Below are 23951 nucleotides of genomic sequence, written 5' to 3'. Positions count from 1 at the left end.
ATATCCCAGCTGGCCACATTTGGTCAATAATCCTCTCCTATCCATCTACCTATCAGATAGCTGTTAAACATTGCTAATATGCCTACAATACCTCAACCACCATTCCTGGCAGTTCATTCCAAACACGCACCACCCTCTGTGTGAAGAAACTGCCTGATATCCCTTTTAAATCTCTCATCTCTCTGCTAAACCTCTGCCCTCTTGTTTTAGCACCCCCTTGCTGGGAAAAAGTCTGTCTATGATCCTCATGATCTTGTATTCCTCTATCAGTTCAGCCCTCAATCTCCTACATTCCAGGGAATTAAGTCGTAATCTATGCAACCTTGGCATGTAACGCAGGTCCCTGAGTCGCCGCAATATCCTGGTAAACCAGTTCTGCACTCGTTTTAGTTTAATAACGTCCTTCCTGGAACAGGATGACTAAGACTGTACACTGTATTTCCAGTGCAGCATCACGAAAATCTTACAACTCTGCAATGCAACTTCCCAACTCCTATACACAATGCCCCAACTAATGAAGGGCAGTGAGCCAAACCTTATCTGCCTGTGATATGGTGAAAGTAGTTTACTGTCTGGTTAGGCAGTTTACAGTGGGGTAGTTTACTATATACTTACTTAAGCCAACTACTCTACTGGGTTTAGGCCATAAGACAGAGGAGCAGAATTAGGCCATTCAGCCCATCAAGTCTGCTCTGCCATTCCATCATGGCTGATCCCGGATCCCACTCAACCCCATTCACCTGCCTTCTCACCATATCCTTTGATGCCCTGACCGATCAGGCAACAATCAACTTCTGCCTTAAATATACTCACAGACCTGGCCTCCACCGCAGTCTGAGGCTGAGCATTCCACAGATTTTTAAAAAAATTCCTTCCTACCTCTGTTCTAAAAGGTTGCCCCTCAATTTTGAGACTGTGCCCTCTAGTTCTGGATACCCTTTCCTCTGCACATCCTCCCCACGTTCACCCTACTAGTCCTTCAACATTCGGTAGGTTTCAATGAGATCCCCATGCTTTCTTCTAAATTCCAGTGAGTACAGGCCCAAAGCTGCCAAACACTCCTCATATGTTAAGCCCTCCGTTCACAGAATCATCCTCGTGAACCTCCTCTGTGCTCTCGCCAATAACAACACACAGGTGTATAAGATGATGAGAGGCGTTGATTGTGTAGATAGCCAGTGGCTTTTTCCATGGGCTGAAATGGCTAACACGAGGGGTCATAGTTTCAAGGCGCTTGGACGCAGGCACAGGGATCTCAGGGTTAAGTTTTTCACACAGAGATTGGTGGATATGTCCTAAGTCCCTCTGTACCTCTGATGTTTGAATTTTCTGCCCATTTAGATAATAGTCCGCACTTTTGTTCCATTTACCGAAATGCATTATCAAACATTTCCCAACACTGTATTCCATTTGCCACTTTTTTCAGAATCAGAATCAGGTTTATTATCACTGGCATGTGACATGAAATTGTTAACGTAGCAGCAGCAGTTCAATGCAATAGATAACCAGCAGAGAGAGAAAAATAATAATAATAAATAAATTAAATAATAAATAAACAAGTAAATCAATTATGTATATTGAACAGATTATTAAAAATGTGCAAAAACAGAATTACTGTACATTAAAAAAGTGAGGTAGTGTCCAAAGCTTCAAAGTCCATTTAGGAATTGGATGGCAGAGGGGAAGAAGCTGTTCCTGAATTGTTGAGTGTGTGCCTTCAGGCTTCTGTACCTCCTCCCTGATGGTAACAGTGAGAAAAGGGCATGCCCTGGGTGCTGGAAGTCTTTAATAATGGACACTGCCTTTTTGAGACACCGCTCCCTAAAGATGTCCTGGGTACTTTGTAGGTTAGTGCCCAAGATGGAGCTGACTAGATTTACAACCTTCCGCAGCTTCTTTCGGTCCTGTGCAGTAGCCCCTCCATACCAGACAGTGATGCAGCCTGTCAGAATGCTCTCCACAGTACAACTATAGAAGTTTTTGAGCATGTTTTTTAACATGCCAAATCACTTCAAATGCCTAATAAAGTATAGCCGCTGTCTTACCTTCTTTATAACTTCATCGATATGTTGGGACCAGGTTAGATCCTCAGAGATCTTGACACCTAGGAACTTGAAGCTCCTCACTCTCTCCACTTCTGACCCTTCTATGAGGATTGGTATGTGTTCCTTCGTCTTACCCTTCCTGAAGTCCACAATCAGCTCTTTTGTCTTACTGACGTTGAGTGCCAGGTTGTTGCTGTGGCACCATTCCATTAGTTGGCATATCTCTCTCCTGTACGCCCTCTCATCACCACCTGAGATTCTACCAACAATGGTTGTATTGTCAGCAAATTTATAGATGGTATTTGATCTATGCCTAGCCACATAGTCGTGTGTATACAGAGAGTAGAGCAGTGGGCTAAGCACACTCCCCTGAGATGCACCAGTGCTGATCGTCAGCGAAGAGGAGATGTTATCACTAATCTGCACAGATTGCAGTCTTCCGGTTAGGAAGTTGAGGATCCAGTTTCAGAGGCCTACATTCTGCCACTTCGCAGTCAGGATTGTGGGAATGCTGGTATTAAATGCTGAGCTATAGTCAATGAACAGCATCCTGACGTAGGTGTTTGTGTTGTTTAGGTGGTCTAAAGCCGTCTGCAGAGCCAAGGAGATTGCGTCTGCCGTTGACCTATTGTGACAATAAGCAAATTGCAATGGGTCCAGGTCCTTAACCATTCTTTCAATTTATCTGACGCTTTCCCTTCCCTCTCCGGACAGTCACCCATTTGTCTGTCTCCTGTAGCCTTGGGGTGACTACCTCCCTGTAGCTCCTGTCTATCACCGCCTCACTTTCCCTAACAAGCCGAAAGTCATGGAGCTGCAACTCCAGTTCCCTAGCACGGTATGTAAGGAGCTGCATCTCGATGCACTTGGTACAGATGTAGCCATTGGGGAGTTCTGGGAGTCTCCTAGGAATCCCACATCAGGTAGCCAGAGCAGAACACTGGCTCTATGGATATAACCCCCATATTCTCTCAAGATTTAAACAAGGAATAAGGAATGAACTCACCTTCTTACCTTGCCTCCGCCTGTTCTTGCCAAAGCCTCACTACTGTGCCTCAGACCACTCCCACGATGACTACTCCACTAGGTGGTGTCTCTCTTTTATAGAGACTGTGCTTTTAAAACTCTTCACCAGGCCTGTGCAGGAATACTTCGTCGTGTCTGTGCAGTACTCCAATCACCGACAGTAGATCATCCTCTGTCCTGTACCAGTCTTTCATGTTGACCCCAGGTATCGCCCATCTTCTTGGTGAATCCTTCCTCTCCCAGGGATGAGATCTTTGGAACTTCTGTTGGCGTTTCTGTAGCTCTGAGTTTTTACGGGATAGAGGTTGCTAGCCTCAGACCCAACCCTCCCTTGGCAGCCAGGCTTGGCACCATTCATGGCGGAGTTAGTTTACTGCATGGTTAGATAGCTTATGATATGGTGGGGTAGTTTACTGTGTGGTACGTGAGGGTAATTTCCTCTGCCACATGTGAGGGTACTAATCAGTAGTCACAAGGTGAGAGAAACATCAATGCCCAGGAATGGAAAATGGTGGATACAATCCAGACCATCACAGGAAAAGTCCTCCCCACCATCGAGCATTCCTACAAGGAGCAGTGTTGCAGGAAAGCAGCATCCATCATGAAGGGCCCCCACCATCCAGACCAGGCTCTTTTCTTGCTGCTGCCAGGTTCCCACCCCACCAGGTTCAGGAACAGTTATTACCCTTCATTATCAGGGTTTCATAAATTCTATTGTATTTCATTATTTTCCTGTAAATGCCTGCAAGAAAATTAATCGAGGTACTATATGATAACATATACAGTACCACACAAAAGACTTCTGCACAGTACTCTACTAATTTTATATATTGCACTATACTGTCACTGCAAAGAAAAAATCATCACATGTGAGTGATGATTCTGATATGGGTCTGTAACATGGACTGAGAGGGGGGAAGGTAGGGAGAAGGGAATCATGGTTGGGAAAAAGGGAGGGGAGAGGGCAGGGAGTGGGAAGCACCAGAGAGACGTTCTGTAATGATCAATAAACCAATTGTTTGAAATCAGATTACCTTGCCTGGCGTGTCAGGGCTGGGTGTGTCTGCACCTGAGCCAGCCCCTGCCCTGACACTCCTTCTCTGCCACCTCTCCCTGACCCTTCGCAAGGTGCTCCATCCTCACCATACCCAGTATTCTTTGCTCCCTCTAGATTTACAAACTTGCTCCCTGCTCCAAGTTGACAAATACAGTACTGTGCAAAAGTCTTGGGCACACTGGCTATATATACGTGCCTAATATATTTGCATAGTATTGTACTTACTTTGATAATAAAATTACTTTGACTTTGAAAGGTCATATTTCACGGTTGTAAATCTTCAGAACAACTGATTTGAGCGGAGGCTTTGAACCCTTTTCCCTTGGAAGTGAAAAGGGTAAGATGACATGTGTGGCAGACAACTGCACAGGATCTGAGGCACTGGAGCAACCTTTGTCCCTTCAGTAGAGCAAGTTGCTCCTTTATCTCAGAGAAGCTGCTGGCAACGGCCTGTTGGGAGTGCATTAGTCAGGAAGTAGTACCGAGTCATAAGGTGCCTTTATCCTTAGATCTGGTTCTATATAGATTACATATTTAATTACAGTGTCACGTTATTCTTCCAATATAATGTGGAATCTAGTCAGTGCGTGTCTGAACCACTGTAACTGGCAGTAGCAGGAAAGGGCCAGTTACACCATGAAGGATCCCATCCACCCTGCTCCGGACTGTTTGTCCCACTCCCATCAGGGAGGAGGCTATGTAGCATCCACACAGGACCACCAGACTCAACAACAGTTACTCTCCCCAAGCAGTAAGGCTGATCAACACTTCCACCCACTAACCCACCCCTCCACACCCCCAACCACCACTCCTGTCAGAATCACCTTATGTACAGACACTCCTGTGCCTAGCGTCACTTTAAGAACATACAATTAATTTACAGTAGTGCTAGAAAGTTGGTGCACCATGTAGAATTTTCTCTATTTCTTTATAAATATGACCTAAAATGTGATCAGATGTTCACACAAGTCCTAAGACTAGATGAGAGGAACCCAATTAAATAAATAACACAAAAACATTATACTTGTTCATTTGTTTATTGAGAAAAATGATCCAATATTACATGTATTTGTTGGAAAAGTATGTGAACCTTGCTTTCAGTAACTTTTGTGCCCCCCCGCTTGTACAGCAATAACATCAACCAAACATTTCTGGTAACTTGATCAGTCCTGCACATTGGCTTGGAGGAATTTTAGGCCATTCCACCGTGCAAAGCTGCTTCAACTCTGGGATGTTGGTGGGCTTCCTTGCATGAACTGCTTGCTCCAGGTCCTTCCACAACATTTCTATAGGATTAAGGACAGGACTTTGACTCAACCATTCCAAAAAAAAGAATTTTCTTCTTTTTAAACCATTTTTTTTGTTGATTCACTCTTATCTTTTGAATTATTGTCTTGTTGTAATATCCAACTTCAGGAGCTTCAGGTGACAGATTGCTACCCTGATATTCTCCTGGAAAATGTCTTGATACAATTTTGAATTCATTGTTCCCTCAATAATTGCAAGCTGTCCAGGCCCCGAGGCAGCAGATCAGCCCGAAATCATGATGCTCCTTTCACCATGCTTCACAGATGGGTTGAGGTGTTGGTGCTGGTGTGCAGTGCCCTTTTCCCTCTAAACATAGCAATGGGCATTTCTGCTAAAAAGTTCAACTTTTGTCCTATCTGTCCACAGAACATTGTAGAACATCCAGGTGGTCTTTTGAAAACTTGAGGCGTGCAATGTTTTTTATTTGGAGAGTAGTGGCTTTCTCAATGAAGTCCTTCCTTAAACACTATTCTTGTTAGTGTTTTTCTTATAGTGGACACATGAACAGAGATGTTAGTAAGTTCTAGAGATTTCTGCAGGTCTGTTGCTGTTACCCTTGGGTTCTTTTTCACCTCCTTCAGCATTGCATGTTGTGCTCTTGGTGTGATCTCTGCAGGATGCCCACTCCTAGAGAGAGTAGCAACAGTACCGAATTTCCTCCATTTGCAGACAATTTCTCTTACTGTGGGCTGATGAACTCTCAGGTCTTTAGAAATGTTTTTGTAGCCTTTTCCAGATTCATGCATCTCTACAATTCTTCTAAGGTCCTCTGAAAGTTTTGATCATGGCATGGTGCACATAAATAGATCTTCTTTTGAGAAGAGCAGGCTCTGTCAGTAACCTGACTTTGTGTGTCACTTTTATATGGCAGGGCGCCTCTACAACCCACACCTCCAGTCTCATCTCATTGATTGGAACACCTGACTCCAAATAGCTTCTGTAGAAAGCATTACCCCAGAGGTTCACATACTTCTTCCAAGAAATGCATAATATTAGATCATTCTTCTCAGTAAATAAATTAATACTTTTTATGTTTTTCATGTTATTTATTTAATTGTGTTCTCTTTATCTAGTTTTAGGACTTAACATAAAGAACTGATCACATTTTAGTTCATATTTTTGCAGAAATAGAGAAAATTCTACAGGGTTCACAAACTTTCTAGCACCACTGTATGTATATTTTATGTATTTATACAATTTTATGTATTTCTATTTATTGTACTTTTATTATTATGTTCTTTATCTTATTGTGTAACAATAACAGTTATTTCATTCTCTTTCACACTTGTGTACTGGAAATGACATTAAACAATCTTGAATTGAATTGAAACGCCTTTCAAAAATTCCATACAGACATGCTAGGACAGGCGTATCCCTGATAAACTAACCAGTAAGTACTTAAAATGCTACTGAGTTATAGAATCATATTTCTTGTATTTGTTATGAACATGTAGTCCTGCTCCCATCACTTTATAATTGTGCACTGGAAATCATATTAAAAAGTCTTGAATGTTGGATCTTGTATAATCCGTTGATTAGGTCTGATTTCACATTAGCTTACCTCTGGTTTACTCAGAGGGGTTTAATCATCTTCAACAGATGTGCTTGTGGCCAGGGGCCGGCATCTCTGGTCTTTTGTCAGCTACTGCTGTGTTTAGGAATCAAGACCAAGTTGCAATAAGGATGCTGCAAAAATGCCGGGGCTGTTTGGTGATCCAGTGGGACCCTGTTGAAAACAATCAACCAACGAACCTGGGGTTACTTACTTCTCTAGCAGAACTGAGCCTAATTAGAAGGGAAGGGTTAGATTGATCTTGGAGTAGGTGAAAAGGTTGGCCCAGCATTGTTGGGCCGAAGGGCTTGTACGGTGCTGTAATGTTCTGTTGTAGTTAACCAAAGGATTGAGGAGAACCACTTAACCAGCTATCAATTAAATAAGTGGAAGAGATTCTGTAGACACTGAAAATCCAGAGCAATACACACAAAATGCTGGAGGAACTCAGCAGGTCAGAAAGCACCTACGGAGAGGAATAAACAGTCAATGTTTTGGGCTGAGATCCTTCATCGGTCCTGAAACATTGACTCTTTATTCTGTATAGGAGTGGAATTAGGCCATTTGGCCCATTGAGTCTGCTCCAGCATTCAATCATTGCTAATCCTTTTTTTCTCTTCTCAGTCCCACTCCCTGGCCTTCTCCCCACAACCTTTGATGCCGTGGCCAATCAAGAACCTATCAATCTCTGCCTTAAATACACCCAACAACCTGGCCTCCACAGGTTGTTGTAGGGCAGAACAAATTCCACAAATTCACCACCCTCTGGCTAAAAGAATCTCTCCGCATCTCTGTTTCAAATGGACTCCCCTCAATCTTGAGGTTGTGCCCTGTTGCCTCCACCATGGGAAACATTCTTTCCACATCTACTCTGTCTAGGGCTTTCAACATTTGAAAAGTTTCAATGACATCCCCCTCATCCTTCTGAGTACAGACCCAGAGCTATTAAATGTTTTTCGTATGACAGCCCTTTCATTCTCGGAATCATCCTCGTGTACCTCCTCTGAAGCCTCTCCAATGTCAGCACATCTTTTCTTAGATGAGGAGCCCAAAGCTGTTCACAATACTTAAGGCGAGGCCTCACCAGTCCCTTATGAAGCCTCAGCATTACATCCCTGCTCTTGTATTCTAGACCTCTTGAAATGAATGCTAACATTGCATTTACCTTCTTCACCACCAACTCTACCTGCAAGTTAACCTTCAGGATGTTCTACACAAGGACTCCCGTCTCTTTGCATCTCAGATTATTGGATTTTCTCCCTTTTTAGAAAATACTCTGCCAAAGTGTATTTATTTTACTACCAAAGTGTATGACCATGCATTTTCCAACATTGTATTTCATTTGCCATTTTCTTGCCCATTCTCCTAATCTGTCTAAGTCTTTCTGCAACCTACCTGTTTCCTCGACACTACCTGCCCCTTCAGCAATCTTCATATCATGCAACAAAGCCCTCTTTGTGATAAATGCAAAAGGGGCGAGGCCTCTCTTATTCATATGTACTGGTTCTGTCCTAGCTTGGAGAAATTTTGGAAAGATGTCTTCATAACTTTATCTTATATTCTGAATCACCACCTAGAACCTAACCCTTTAATTGCTCTGTTTGGGTTTTTTGGGTGAGACAGATTTACGTTTGAGTTCGACTAAGTGTTGAATATTATCTTTTGCCTCTCTCCTGGCTAGACGTTTAATCCTCCTTAGATGGAGAGATGTTGCCCCGTCCACGCATGCTCAATGGCTTAATGATATTATGGCCTGCTTGGACCTCGAAAAAATTCATTATTCAGTTCTTAATTCGGATATAAAGTTCCATAAGGTCTGGGGACCTTTTATTGAGTACTTTCATAACCTTCCTCTTAACTAAGGTTTTTTTTTTCGGTCCCTTGCTTTCAGCTCCTTTTTTTTTTGGTAGTAGGCATTATTATCTTCTGTTTTTAAGTGTATTTACAGTTTTGGGGGTTTGAATGTCCTGATTTATATTCTCTATATTGTGTTGTGGTTGGTCTGGAGTTTTTTTTTGTTGTGGGGCTTGGGGAGGATACCAATTTTATATGTCTTCAATTTGGGTGCTTTCTCAATTATCTTTTTTGTATTATATTATTATTGTATGTTTATTTTTGCACTGTATTAATTTTCTTCATTTTGATTTGGGTTTTTTTTTCTATCTGTAGCAATGTAGAAAATGCATAAAAAAACTAATAAAAAAAACCAAAAAAAAACAAAGCCATCGATTTCATCATCTAAATCATTGATATACAGCATAAAAAGAAGCGGTCCCAACACCGACCCCTGCGGAACACCACTAGTCACTGGCAGCCAACCAGACAAGGACCCTCTTATTCCCACTTGCTGCCTCCTGCCAATCAGCCAATGCCCTAATCATGTTAGTAACTTACCTGTAATACCATGGGCTCTTAACTTGGTAAGCAGCCTCATGTGTGGCACCTTGTCAAAGGCCTTCTGAAGGTCCAAATATACAACATCCACTGCATCCCCTTTATCTATCCTACTTGTAATCTCCTCAAAGAATTCCAACAGGTTCAACAGAATCCCTTAAGATTCCCTTATTCCTCTCCAAAGGTGCTGCCTCACTGGCTGAATTCCTCCAGCATTTTGTGCATGTTAACTACCTGAGTAACTAGCTAACGATGAGATCTTATCTTTATCTAAGTAAGTAGTTGAGTTCAAAGTTAAAAGTAAATTTCTCATCAAAGTACATATATATCATCATATACAACCCTGAGATTTATTTTCTTCTGGGCATTCACAGTAGAAACACAATAGAATCAATGAAAAACCACACACAACAAAGATGGACAAGCAACCAACATGCAAAAGACAACAAACTGTGCAAATACATAATAAAAATAATAAACAAATAAGCAAGAAATATCAAGAACAAGAGACGTAGAATCCTTGAAAGTGATTCTATAGGTTGTGGGAACTGTTCACTGTTCAGGTGAGTGAAGCCATCCCCTTTGGTTCAAAACCTGATGGTTAACTGTTTCTGAACTTGGTGGCTTGGGTCCTGAGGGTCTTCTACCTCTTCCTGATGGCAGCAGTGAGAAGAGAGCAAGGTCTGGGTGGTGGGGGGGGGGTCACTGATGATGGGTGCTGCTTTTCTGTGACGCTCCGTGTAAATGTGCTCAGTCGTGGGGAGGGTCTCACTTGTGATGGACTGGGCCAAATCCACTTCTTTTTGTAGGGTTTTCCGTTCAAGGTGTTTCCATATCAGGCTGTGATGCAACCAGTCAACTTACTCTTCAACACACATCTGTAGAAGTTTATCAATGTTTTAGATGACTTGCCAAATCTGCGCAAACGTCTAACATGGTAGAAATTTGCTGTGCCTTCTTGAGGGGGCAGGTTACCCAGCTGTAGAACCTATTCCCTTCCACAGAATGGGGGTTGTTGGTTGGAGGTCAAGATTATCTCAATTTCACAATCAACACACTATACCCTGCGCCACCTACCCAAAACCAGGGTGAGGGCAACCTCACGGACAGCTCCTCCCAACATTCTGACATTATCCAGTCGGAGGTATGAGTGCCGTCAGACCTGGGCAGGGAACGAGGGGCAACTCAGAATTCTACCCGAACCCTACCGTCTCTCCCATTCACTGCTCGATCTCAGCCAGAGAGTATTAAAGCAGGTTATTGCACCAAGGGCTGCCGTGAGTGATGGGAAGCCTTCTAGCATCGAGGACACCTTCTAAAGGCGAAGCTTCAAAAAGGCAGCATCCATCATTAAGGGCCCCCATCACCCTGGACGTGGCCTCTTCTCATTACTACCATCAAGGAGGAGGTACGGGAGCCTGAAGACACACACTCAGTGATTCAGGAACAGCTTCTTCCTCCCCATCATCACATATTTAATTTATTTTTAAATATATACTTATTGTAATTTATTGTTTTTTAAATTATTGTGTATTGTAATGTACTGCTGCCGCAAGCCAACATATTTCATGACATGCCAGTGATTATACGTGAATGGGGGCAGTCTGCTACTCGGGCGGCAGGAAATTCCTGTGCAAACTGTGGCAGGGAGGAGTCTGGCTGCATTACTCAAACATTCCCAGTTAATGATGGGAATATGGGAATACCTTTTGCTGGAGAGCTATTTCACCCGTGTAGGGACTGGGAAAGGGGAATCCCACGCAGCCTATCACACTGTGCTGAGGTGGGTTGCTGTCAGTATAAACTGTGATCGTTTTTTCTGAATTTAGTCAACATTATTTTATTGGGGCAGCAAGCTGTTACAATGCCAGCGACTGGGTTTAATTCCACCGCTGTCTAGTTATCTCTCTTTCTACCTGTTATTTATCTATTGAGAGATGCAGTGCGGAACAGGCCCAGCCACCTACTTAACCCTAGCCTAATCACAGGACAATTTACAATGACCAATCAGCAACCTAGCCAGACTGTGGGAGGAAACCAGAGCACCTGGAGGAAACAAACACACACACACACACACACACACACACACACACACACACACACACACACACACACACACACACACACACACACACACACACACACACACACACTTTACAAACTTTCTTATGGAGGATGCAGAAATTTAACTTGAAGCTCCAACACCCCAAGCTGGCGCAGTGTCGTGCCAACCACTACGCTACCGTGGCACCCAGTGACTGTGTGGTTTCCTCTCACAATTGAAAGACGTATGGGGCAGTAGGTTAATTGGTCACGTGGGCGGTGTGGGCTCATTGGGCTGGAAGGGCTTGTTACTGTGCTGTATCTCTAAATCCATAATAAATACGTGGGAGAATTTCAACTCAAAATCCTTCTCAGTGCTTGGTTGTGCTTTGTATATCATGTTGCGGAAGCACAGAAGAGTTGCCGCAGTTGGAATGGGATTAAGAAGTGCAGATGGAATGGACAAGCAGCCTCTGATGGGAGGGTGGTTTGGTATGAGGCAGGGGCTGGCCGGGCTCTGATCTCAGCCCCTGCAGGGGAAGGTGGCACTGGTTCAAAACACCACTTCATCTTCTCAACAAAACGGAAAGAAAGGTAAGGGTAGTGTATTACATGAAGGGCTTCCTGAAGCACTTTGGGACAGTGAACTGCATTTGAGTTGGAATCTGAAGGTCCTGTTTCTGGGCCATGTTACTCTGTGACTCTGAGTAAGTAATATGATAAGGACCACATCTTCTATTTTAATGGTGTTTGTTGAGGGAAAAGTACTGGCTGTTGGATCACTCTTCTTCAGAGCACTGCCAGGTAACTGATCACAGAACAACCTCGCTGTAACATTTTGTTCAAAAGACTGTCCCTCTGACAATGCGGCTCTCTCTGCAGAACGTTTCCTCTGACAGTGTAGCAGCTCCTCAGGGGCGTGTCAACTACAGAAAGGTGATCTCTCAGTAACTTTCCTCCCATAGTGCGGTGCTCTCTCACTACAGCCCCTGCCAGAGTGTGCTGCTCCCTCAGTAACTCCCCTCCCACAAGATGACCCTCCGTCAATACCTCCTCCTACAGAGTCCCTTCCTGAGTACCACCCCCTCCTAGTGACCCTCCCACGGTACCTTGCCTCACCAGAGCCACCCATCCCACGTGGGCCTCTCTCATTCTCCCCCCCCCCCCCCCCACAGTGAGACTCTCCCTCAGTATCACCCCTCCTACTGTACAGCCCCTTGCACAGTGTGACCCTCGAAAAGGATGGCACTCCCTCAGTACTGCCCCTCCCATAGTGTGACCCTCTACACTCTGTGGTGTGAGGCTCGAAGCCATGTCCTTCAGATTTAACATTACACCACTGTGCAGTGCCAGCTCTCTGCAGTGTGACTGTGGTTCCCGCTGTTCTCATGTGGGCTTTGAGATATTTTGGTTCAGGCTGAGGGTGTCTCTGAAAACAACACCAGCAGCTGTCTGCTTGTTAAGGCTTGAATTTCGCTGCCATTAACCTGTTATGGTTTATAGCTGTGGGACTGAACAGCCCAATCTCTCTCCCTCTGATACAGCTGACTCACCCTCTAATTGCAGTGAGCGGGGAGGGGCAGGCACAAATCTGCCATGAAATGGTGACTGCACCTGCTGCAGTACTGATGAGCGCGCAGGGCTGGGCTTTGCGCCGAACGCCTTCAGAGACGCTGGTGCAGTCACCACAGAAGCTGCTAGAAATGTTCATGGGGTGAGCCCCAGGCAGACGCATAAACAGCAGGGTCCACGTTACAGGTGAGGGCCGCCTTGCACTGATAAACACAAGATGCTGGAAATCCAGAGTAACACACACAAAATGCTAGAGGAACTCAGCAGGTCAGCTTTTTTGAATTACGCTCCTAAACAGTGGAATTCTGTATCTTAAAACGATAAGGGATGCAGACTCAGTTAACACTTTTAAATGCCAGCTCAAAGCCTATTTATTTAACCTTGCTTTTAATTAATGTCTTCTTGTCATTATTTTCATGTTTGTACTTTATCCCACTGTAAAGCACTTTGAACTACATTGTCGGTATGAAAAGTGCTCTATAAATAAGGTTATAATTAGTCTGTATGGAGGGGACTAAACAGTTGATGTCTCAGGCCAAGACCCTTTAACTTGTATGAACGAGTAGCCAGGCTGAGAACCGCTTCCGTGACAAGCTCAGTTCCGGACACAGTTACTTATCGGTCACTGAGGGATAGCTGCTACCAACTGAGTACTAAGTGCTCCTACATAGTGACCAGAATTGTCAAGTCAGTGCATTCACTTGCTGCTGTAACTGCGTGCTCTGAGCCATCGCCGGTGACCGCTTAGCTTGGCTTACGCTGCCAACCTCAGATCAGAGAGGGGTGTTGTGGAAAGAACAGTCAGGGGTGAGTCTAGTGCTTGTTCCAGTGGGTGCAGCTCTGGGGGAACTCAGCTCCTCACTTTCAGTTTGAGGGTCTCGCCCTGATGCCTGGCTCCCTAATTAGTTAAACTGAGGGAGGATCACACTCTGAGAGGGGCAATACGGTGGGAGAGGTGCTACTGAGGGAAGGTCACACTGTGGGAGGAGCAATACAGTGGGAGTGGTGGTACTGAGTGAGGTCACCCTGTGGGAGGGAGGGTCACAGTCTGAGAGGGGCAGTACTGAGCGAGTTATTCAGATAATCCCTTGAATCTGTAGATGGATATAAAAGACCGGATGCTGTTATTTGGGAGGGGTATCAGAGGTCACTGTAGTGGCCTAGTCCTAGTGTGAGGATTTGATCTCACAACCATTAACCAGGACATGATCACTTTAGGGTCAAAGTAAACTATGCTCCCTTGATTACAAATGTTGGTGCATTGTGAGGGAGAGTGTGTCTAAATTCAGCAGAATTCAGAAAAATGCAAGAGTGAAGAGAGGTAGAGGTAAATACTTGCAGTGGAATCTCGAGGCATTTGTGGAGGATCCATCTTGTGACACCACTTGGAAGCTGGCATAGGATGGCCTGCTCATTGGATGCGGCATTATGAATACAGCGCTTCTTTCATTTTCTATAATTTACTTCTGCAACAGAGTGTGGAGAAGATAGAAATCAGGAAGGATGAACCTTATAGACATTATAAACCGACATTCCTCCAGCATTTTGTTGTGTGCTATTAAACAGGAAGCTGTTGGGATAATGATAAACTTGCCGAGCTCATAGAGGAAGCTAGGTCCCTCATGACGAGGTCCCTCATGGCAGGCTGATCTGGAAATTAGATCACACGGGATCCGGGGTAGATTGGATTCATAATTGGCTCAGTGGTAGGGAGCAGAGGGAGATGGTCGAGCTGTGTTTCTCTGATTGGAGGCCTCTATCTAGGTATTCCACAGGGGTCCTGTTGTTTGGCATTTATGTGAAGATTTGGATGTGATTGTACAAGGCATGGTTCGTATGTTAGTAGAGGATACTAAAACAGTTGGTGTTGTAGATGGTGCAAATATTTAGAAAGAACGACAGGAAGTCTTGTTCTTGAGGGCTGGCAAATGGTTTTCAGAATCCTATCACTGGCATATCTCATGAATTTGTTGTTTTGCAGCAGCAATACATAAAAATAATACAAATTTCAACAAATATATATACCGTTTGTAAAAATACAATAAATTAAGTAAGTGTGCAAAAAGAGCAAAAAGTAGTGAGGCAGTGTTCATGGGTTCATTGTCCATTCCGAAATCTGATGGTGGAGGGGAAGGAGCTGCTCCTGAGTGTGTGTCTTCAGACTCCTGTATCTCCTCCATGGTGGTAGCAATGAGAAGAGGGCATGTCCTAGGTGATCCAGATATCTGTGAGGTATTGCATTTTGGGAAATCAGACCAGGGACCAGGGTAGGAATAGTGCTGGGAATGGTAGGGCTCTGGGGAGTGATAGGGCACCGAGGGACCGAGGAGTGTACGTGCATAGTTTGTTGAAAGTGGTGTCACAGGTAGACAGAGTGGTGAGGCTCTGAGGACCTCTGTGTACTTCAAGAGAACCAACTCCTCCTCCTTGATAACAGAAGCAATGTTTAAGAGCTGATTAGTTTGGTGTAACATGGTGTACTGTTCTATGTTCTGTGTTCAATCTAGAGAGGCAGATGCGACTAGATTGCTGGGACTTGAGCACGAGTTATAGGGAAAGGTTGACTTGGCTGGCAATTATAAGGTGATTGGAGGAAAGTATGGGGGGATGTCAGAGGTACATTTTTTTACACAGTGGTGGGTGTGTGGATCACCCTACGGGGGGTGGGGGTGGTAGAGATGGATACATTAGGGACATTCCACACCAACAGTGCGTGGAAAGAGCTGCTTTTTAATCAGGGTGACGATCTAGATGTCAAAGGTAGAGTTTTGCCGCAGATTCTCTGAGCTGAAGTGACCAATCCGCAAGAGGAATTCATTAGAAAGAGCCATTCTTGCAGCAGACGTTCCTTTGTAGACTGCCAGTCTTTAATGTAGCTCCTCAGGCTTGGGTGAGGTAGATTGTCCTGTAAGTTATTCTCTCTCTTTTCTTATTTGTTTATTTCTTATCTATTAATGCACAGTATAGTGAGAATGGCTCCATGGTCAGTGTTTCGTACTGTGTGCGATGAGGGAAGTCTGGGAGACCTCCGTTCTCCCAGATAAACACATCTGCACCAGGTGACCGAGCTGCAGCTCGATGACTTTCAACTCATACAGGAGGATGAGGAGGTGACAGACAGGAGCTACAGGGAGGTAGTCACCCTGAGCTTGCAGGAGACAGGTAACTGGGTGACTGTCAGAAGAAGGAGGGAGAATGCACAGCCAGTACTGGGTACACTGGTGGCATTTCCCCTCAATAATAAGTTTAGATTCTATTGAGGGGGATGACTTACTGGGGCGAAGCCACAGTGATCGGGTCTCTGGCACTGAGTCTGGTGCTGTGACTCTGAAGAGCAGAGAGGTGAAGAGGACGGCAGTGTTGATAGGAGATTCTGTAGTCAGAGGGACAGAGACGAGGTTCTGTGGGCACAAAAGAGACACCCGGATGGTATGTTGCCTCCTGATATCTCAGATCATGTCCATGGCACTTTTAAGGGCAAGGGTGAGAAACCAGAAGTCTTGGTGTAGATTGGCACCAATGACATGGGTAGGAATGGTGAGGAGGTCCTGAAGAGAGATTTTAGGGAGCTAGATAGAAAGCTGAGAAACAGGACCTCCAGGGTAGGAATTTCTGGATTCCTGCCTGCGCCACGTGCCAGTGACCTTGGCCTTGACCGTCCCTTGTGCAGTTAGATCTTGGACTTGCTGTCAGATCACCAGCAGGTGGTAAGAGTGGGCTCCCTCACCTCCACCCCTCTGATTCTCAATACAGGAGCCCCTTAGGGCTGTGTACTAAGTCCCCTCCATTACATCCTGTATACCCATGACTGTGTCGCCAGCTCTAATCTGCTAATTAAATTTGCCGATGACACTACATTGATTGGCCTAATCTCAAACAATAACGAGATGGTCTACAGGGAGGAAGTCATCACCCTGACACAATGGTGTCAAGAAAACAACCTCTCCCTCAATGTCACAAGAACAAAGGAGCTGGTTGTGGACTACAGGAGTAATGGAGATGGGCTAACCCCTATTGACATCAATGGATCTGGGGTTGAGAGGGTAAACAGCTTTAAATTCCTCGGCATCCACATCACCGCAGATCTCACGTAGTCTGTACACACCAGCTGTGTGGTGTGTAAAAGGCACAATGCCCATCTTTCACCTCAGATGGTTGAGGAAGTTTGGTATGGGCCCCCAAATCCTTTCTACAGGGACACAACGGAGAGCATCCTGACTGGCTGCATCACTGCTTGATATGGGAACTGTACCTCCCCTAATCGAAGGATTCTGTAGAGAGTGGTGCAGACAGCCCAGCACATCTGTAGTTGTGAACTTCCCATGACTCAGGACATTTACAAGGACAGGTGTGTAAAAAGAGCCTGAAGAATCATTGGGGACCCGAGTCACCCCAACCACAAACTGTTCCAGCTGCTACCATCCGGGAAACAGTACCGCAGCAAAACAGCCAGGACCAACAGGCTCCGGGACAGCTTCTTCCACCAGGCCATCAGACTGATTACCTCAAGCTGATTTGAGTGCATTTCTATGTCACATTGACTGTTCAATTTATTATATTACTATGATTACACATTGCACATTTAAACAGAGACATAACATAAAGATTTTTACTCCTCATGTATGTGAAGGATGTAAGAAATCAATTCAATTCAGTGAGTATAAGAATAGGGTGGCCCGACAGGTGAATCTGTGGCTGAAGAACTCATGCGGGGGCAGGGGTTCAGATTTCTGGATCATTGGGATCTTTTCTGGGGAAGGTATGACCTGTACAAAAGGGACAGGTTACACCTGAACAACACACACAAAATGCAGGAGGAACTCAGCAGGCCAGGCAGCATGTAGGAAAAGAGTACAGTTGATGTTTCAGACGGAAACCCTTTGGCGGGACTGGAGGTAAAAGCTGAGGAGTAGATTTAGAAGGTGGTGTGACAGGTGAAACCTGGAGAGAGAAGGATGAAGTAAAGAGCTGGGAAGTTGGCCATGGAAGAAAGAAAAGGGGAGGGGGGAGGAGCACCAGAGGGAGGTGATTGGTGGGCAAGGAGATAGGTGAGAGAGGGAAAAGGGGGGAAATGGTGAAGGGGGTGTGGGGGGCATTACTAGAAGTTTGAGAAATCAATGTTCGTGCCATTAAGTTGGAGGCTACCCAAACAGAATATAAGGTCAACACGTACAAACAAGCTGGAGGAACTCAGCAGGTCGGGCAGCATCCATTGAAAGGAGCAGTCAACGTTTCGGGCCGAGACCCTTCGTCAGGACTGAAACAATTTCAGACCTTCGTCAGGTCTTGGCCCGAAACGTTGACTGCTCATTTCAACGGATGCTGCCCGACCTGGTGAGTTCCTCCAGCTTGTTTGTATGTGTTGATTTGACCACAGCATCTGCACTGTACTTTGTGGAGTATAAGGTATTGTTCCTCCAACCTAAGTGTGGCCGCATTATGGCAGTGATGGCCATGGATGGACATAGCGGAATGGGAATGGGAAGTGGAATTAAAATGGGTGGCCACTGGGAGATCCCGCTTTTTCTGGCGGATGGAGCGTATGAAGCGGCCTCCCAATTTACGTTGGGTCTCGCCAATATACAGGAGGCCACACCGGGAGCACCGAGCACAGTAAATGATCCCAATAGACTTACCGGTGGAGACTGGAAGGGAGGGGACTGACGAATGGACGAAGGAGTCGTGTAGGAAGCGATCCCTGCAGAAAGCAGAAGTGGGGGTGATGTGCTTGGTAGTGGGATCCTATTGGAGATGGCAAGTTATGGAGAATTATGTGCTGCGTCACCTCTAAGTTTCACCTATCTCCTTGTGTTTTTCTCTCCCCTCCCACCACCTTTTAAATCTACGCCTCAGCTTTTTCTCTCCAGTCCTGCCGAAGAGTTCTGGCCTGAAACATCGACTGTACTCTTTTCCATAGGTGCTGCCTGGCCTGCTGAGTTCCTCCAGCACTTTGTGTGTGTTGCTCGGATTTCCAGCATCTGCAGATTTTCTCGTTTTTGATTAGGTTACACCCGAACCCGAGGGGGTCAATATCCTTGGCGGCAGATTGGCTAGAGTTGTTCGGGTGGGTTTAAACTAATTTGGCAGGGGATTGGGAACTGGAGTGATGGTGCCAAAGATGACGTAGATAGCAAAGTGTAGGGAGACGCTGAGCAAGGAGAGGCTGATGACAGGGCAAACTTGCAGTCAACAGGATGAGTTGTATTGTAAAAGGCGGACAAATACAGGACTGAAGTTTTTGTATTTGAATCCGCACAGTATACGAATAAGATCGATGAACTTGCAGCACAGTTGCAGATTGGCAAGTATGATGTTATGCGCATCACTGAATCATGGCTGAAAGATTATAGTTGAGAGCTTAATGTCCAAGGATATATATTGTATCGAAATGATAGACAGGAAGGCAGAAGGGGTGGCGTGACTCTGTTGGTAAGAAATTAAATTAAATTATTAAAAAGGGGTAACATAGGGTCATAAGGTGTTGAATCATTGTGAATTGAACTAAGGAACTGCAAGGGTAAAAAGACCCTGATGGGAGTTATAAACAGACCCCCCAGACAGTAGAAAGGACGTGGTCTACAAATTACAATGGGAGATAGAAAATGCATGCCAGAAGGGTCATGAGGGAATTTCGATATGCAGGTAGATTGGGGAAAATCAGATTGGTGCAGGATCCTGAGAGGGAGAATTTTTAGAGTGCCTATGCGATGGCTTTTTAGAGCAGCTCATGGTAGCCCACTCAGGGATCTGCTATTCTGGATTAGGTGTTGTGCAATGAACCAGAATTGATTGGAGAGCTTAGGGGACAAGTGATCATACTATGATCAAATTCACCCTTAAGTTTGAGAAGGAGAATCTAAAGTCAGATGTATCAGTATTACAGTGGAGTAAAGGGAATTACAGAGGCAGGAGAGAGGAGTTGGCCAGAATTGATTGGAAAAGAACACTGACAGGGATGACGGCAGAGCAGAAATGGCTGGAATTTCTGGAAGCAATTCGGAAGGCACAGGATATATACTTCCCAAAGAGGAAGAGGTGTTCTAAAGGCAAGATGACACAATTCTGGTTAACAAGAGAAGTCAAAGCCAACATAAAAGCCAAAGAGAGGGCATAGAATAGAACAAAAATTAGTGAGAAGTTGGAAGATTGGGAAGCTATTTAGAAGGCAACTAAATAGTCATTAAGAAGGTAAAGATGGAATATGAAAGTAAACTAGCTAATAATATTAAAGAGGATATCAAAAGTTTCTTCAGATACAAAGTGTAAAAGAGAGATAATGGACCACTGGGAAAACGAAGCAGTAGATGTAGTAATGGGGGAGAACGAATTGGCAAACAAACTGATTAAGTATTTTGTATCAGTCTTCACTGTGGAAGACTGAGGTGTGACCCAATTGAAACCCATCGAATGGTGAAAGGCCTTGATAGAGTGGATGTGGAGAGGATGTTTCCTGTGGTGGGAGGGTCTAAGACAAGAGGATACAGCCTCAGAATAGAGTGCCGTTCTTTTAGAATGGAGATGAGGCAAAATTTCTTTAGCCAGAGAGTAGTGAATCTGTGGAATTCTTTGCCACAGACAGCTGTGGAAGCCATGTCTTTATGAATATTTAAGGCAGAGGTTGATAGATTCTTGATTGGTCAGAACATGAAGGGATACAGGTAGAAGGCAGGAGACTGGGCTGAGAGGAACATTGGAATTGCCATGAAGAAATGGTGGAATAGGCTTAATGGGTCAAATGGCCGGGTTCTGCTCCTAGATCCTATGACGGTCTTTAGAGGTTTTAGAGATAGGCACATGGATGATGGAAAAATTGAGTGTTATATGAGAGGGAAGGGTTAGATTGATCTTGATTAAAAGGCTAACAATACACTAGGCTGAAGAGTCTACTGCTCTGTGTTCATTCCCTGGAGTGTAGGAGAGTGAGGGGAGATTTGATGGAGGTATACCAAATTGTGAGAGGCAAATGCAAGCAAACTTTTTCCATTGAAGCTGGGTGAGACTAGAACTAGAAGTCATAGGTTAAGGGGAAAGGTGAAATATTTTAGGGAAATTGCGGGGGAGAGGGGGGGAATCTTCTTCACTCAGAGGGTGGTGAGAGTGTGGAAGGAGCTGCCAGCACAAGTGGTGGATGTGGGTTCATCACTTAAGGGAAGTTTGGATAGGTGTATGGGAGGAACATGGAGGGCTATGGTCCAGGTACTAGGCAGAATAACAGTTCTGCACAGGCTAGATGGGCAGAATGGCATGTTTCTCTGCTGTAGTGCTCTCTGACTATGACAATGGCATCATGTTTGGCACAGGTATGGTGGGTGGTAGGGCTGGTTCCTGTGCTGCACCGTTCTCTGTCTATGAACTGTGGAACCTTTGTTTATTTCAAGCTTGATGAAAAGGTCTCACTTATCCCACCCTGTCATTTAGTTTATCAGCCGTGCATTGAGGAAAGGCTGTTACAGCAGTAAGACATACCTGACTCGTTCCCAAAGCATTGTGACAGAGGTTGAAATGCAGCTTTGTAATGAGACATGAGAACGAGTCACTAAAAGCTTGGTCAGAGGGGGAAACAAGAGGAAACAATTAAAAGAGGAAGCAGAGAGGTTTGAGGAGGATACACAGAACACTATACTAGAGTAACAGGCCCTTCAGCCCATCATGTTGTACTGAACTAACCCGAGTAATTAAATGACCAACTAAACTAATCGCTTCTGCCTAAACAATGTCCATATTCTTTCATTTCCTACACTTTCTAGGAGCCTTTGGAATGCCTCTCTTATATTTACCTCCACTACCACCCTAGACGATACATTTTAGATACCCACCACTCTCTGTGTGAAAAAAGCTTGCCCCTCACAACTCCTTTGAACTTACCCGCTCTCACCTTAAATGCATGTCCTCTGGTATTAGACATTTCAACCCTGGGATGCCCATAAGGAGTTTATACGTTCTTCACATAATCGTGTGGGCGTCCTCTGGGTGTTCTGGTTTCTTCCCACAGTCCAAACAGGCCATGTATGGACATATCGGCCTCCTCTACTGCCATGATGAGGCCAAACTCAGGTTGGAGGAGCAACACCTCATCTACCGTCTGGGTAGCCTCCAGCCTGGTGGTATGAACATTAAATTCTCCAATTTCTGGTAATTCCCTCCCCCTCCCCCTATCCCAGGTCCCTCTCTGCCTCTCTCCCCTTTCAACTTTCTGCTCCTTTATCTCTACAGTTCTTTCATGCTTATCCCCTCCCCCTTTATCTTTCCTCTGATTGGTTTTCCACCTGGCGTGTCTAGCCCTTCCCCCTCCCCAATCTCTATTACTGGGCTTCGGCCCTCTCTTCCCCCCCCCCCCCCCCCCATTCCTGATGAAGGGTCTCGGCCCGAAATGTTGGCTACTCTTTTCTCATGGATGCTGCCTGGCCTGCTGAGTTCTTCCAGCGTCGTGTACGTATTCTTCAAAAATTAGTAAAGTGTCTGTCTACTCTATCTATGCCTTTTATAATTGTATAAACCTCTATCAGATCTCCCCTAAGCTTCCGACACTCTCAGGAGAACAACATGAGATTTTCCAATCTCACTTTATAGCCTGTGACCTCTAATCTGGGCAGCATTTGGGTAGACATCCTCTCTGAAGCTGCAATTTCTTTCCTATAATGGGGTGACCAAAATTGTATGCAATACTCCCGATGCGGCCGAACTAAAGTAAGATAGGGGCAGGAAAGGTGAGACTAGAACTAGGGGACATAACCTCAGGAGTCGGGGGAGTAGATTTAGGAGGAACTGCTTTTCCCACAGAGTGGTGAATCTGTGGAATTCTCTGCCCAATGAAGCAGTGGACGCTACCTCAGTAAATAGATTTAAGACCAGGTTGGACAGATTTTTGCAAAGTAGAGGAATTAAGGGTTATGGGTGTAGCATCCGTGCCCCCAATTTACCCTTGTTTGCCTAGGGTGAACCACTGTCACCCTGCCAATAGTGCGATATTTCAGTGTAAGTATGGTGTAATGCCACCCCTCCCCAGTACACACTGGCAACACAAATACCAGACAATACACCAAAGGCGAGTAAATAATTGCAACTTTATAGTTATTCCTTAGTGATGGGTTAGTAGAAACAGATAACCTAAAGGTGCCAAATCAGTAAGTTTATCAGTCTGTGCACATAATATTCTAATGCGTTGGAGCTCACGCCTCCCATTCCATCCACAACGACCTTCTGAGCCTTCAGCCAGCGTCTGAACCACCGACATCCAATATCTGTCGCCCTGGAACTGCTGTCCGCTCTTCACATGTCCGTCCTCCTCGATCACCTCCCGAAAAAGACCGCAAACTCCCGCTCAGCTCACACATACAAGATAGCGTAACAATTCTCCACTGGTTAGTTCCCCCCCTTATCTGCAGTCATAATCCAAATATTCCAGATACAGAAACCCGTTACAGCATTAAGTAACATTACAGAGAAGATATTTCATTATAACAATACAGTTTGTTAGCCTGAACAGTTAACACCACAGTTAATGGTACTGAGAGCCCTACATGGGGGAAAGGCAGGTCGGTGGAGATGAGTCCACAGCCTGATTGGCCATGATCTTCTTGAATGGCAGAGCAGGCTCAACGGGCCAGATGCTCCTAGTTCTTATGTTCTTATGTTTATAAAGCTGCCACAGAACTTCCTGACTTTTGAACTCAATGCCTTGACTAAAGGCAAGCGTGCCATATATAACCATATAACAATCACAGCATGGAAACAGGCCATTCCGGCCCTCCTAGTCCGTGCTGAACTCCGATCTGAGAAGCCCTTCTTAATATCCCTTCTTAACCAACCTATCAGCCTCTGTAGCCACTTTCAGGGAGCTACGAACTTAGATCCTAAAATCCCTCTGCTCATCAACGTTGTTAAGGGTCTTGCCCTTGACAGTGTATTAACTCTTTACATTTGACCTACCAAGGTGCAACATTTCACATTTGGC

At 45.0% G+C, this 23951-nt stretch overlaps 1 protein-coding gene across 5 annotated transcripts in view; it reads left to right on the top strand.

The window, feature by feature from the left end:
• fhip1b (FHF complex subunit HOOK interacting protein 1B) overlaps nucleotides 1–23951 on the top strand; it is a 183701-nt gene that overhangs the window by 15158 nt on the left and 144592 nt on the right. The window contains exon 2 of one of the 5 annotated variants that reach the window (XM_073044411.1): nucleotides 6790–6826. The exons of 2 other annotated variants lie outside the window; for them this stretch is intronic. The gene's annotated coding sequence lies outside the window, so the exon portion shown is untranslated. Of the gene's footprint in view, nucleotides 1–6789; nucleotides 6827–13087; nucleotides 13265–23951 lie in introns of those variants that run through there. 2 more of the 5 variants (XM_073044413.1, XM_073044412.1) reach the window with 2 other exon arrangements.

Source organism: Hemitrygon akajei, chromosome 4 (genome assembly GCF_048418815.1).
Source record: "Hemitrygon akajei chromosome 4, sHemAka1.3, whole genome shotgun sequence".
Classification (NCBI taxonomy): domain Eukaryota; kingdom Metazoa; phylum Chordata; class Chondrichthyes; order Myliobatiformes; family Dasyatidae; genus Hemitrygon; species Hemitrygon akajei.
The sequence above is the reverse complement of the archived record's forward strand: the minus strand, read 5'-3'. Positions and strand labels throughout refer to the sequence as shown.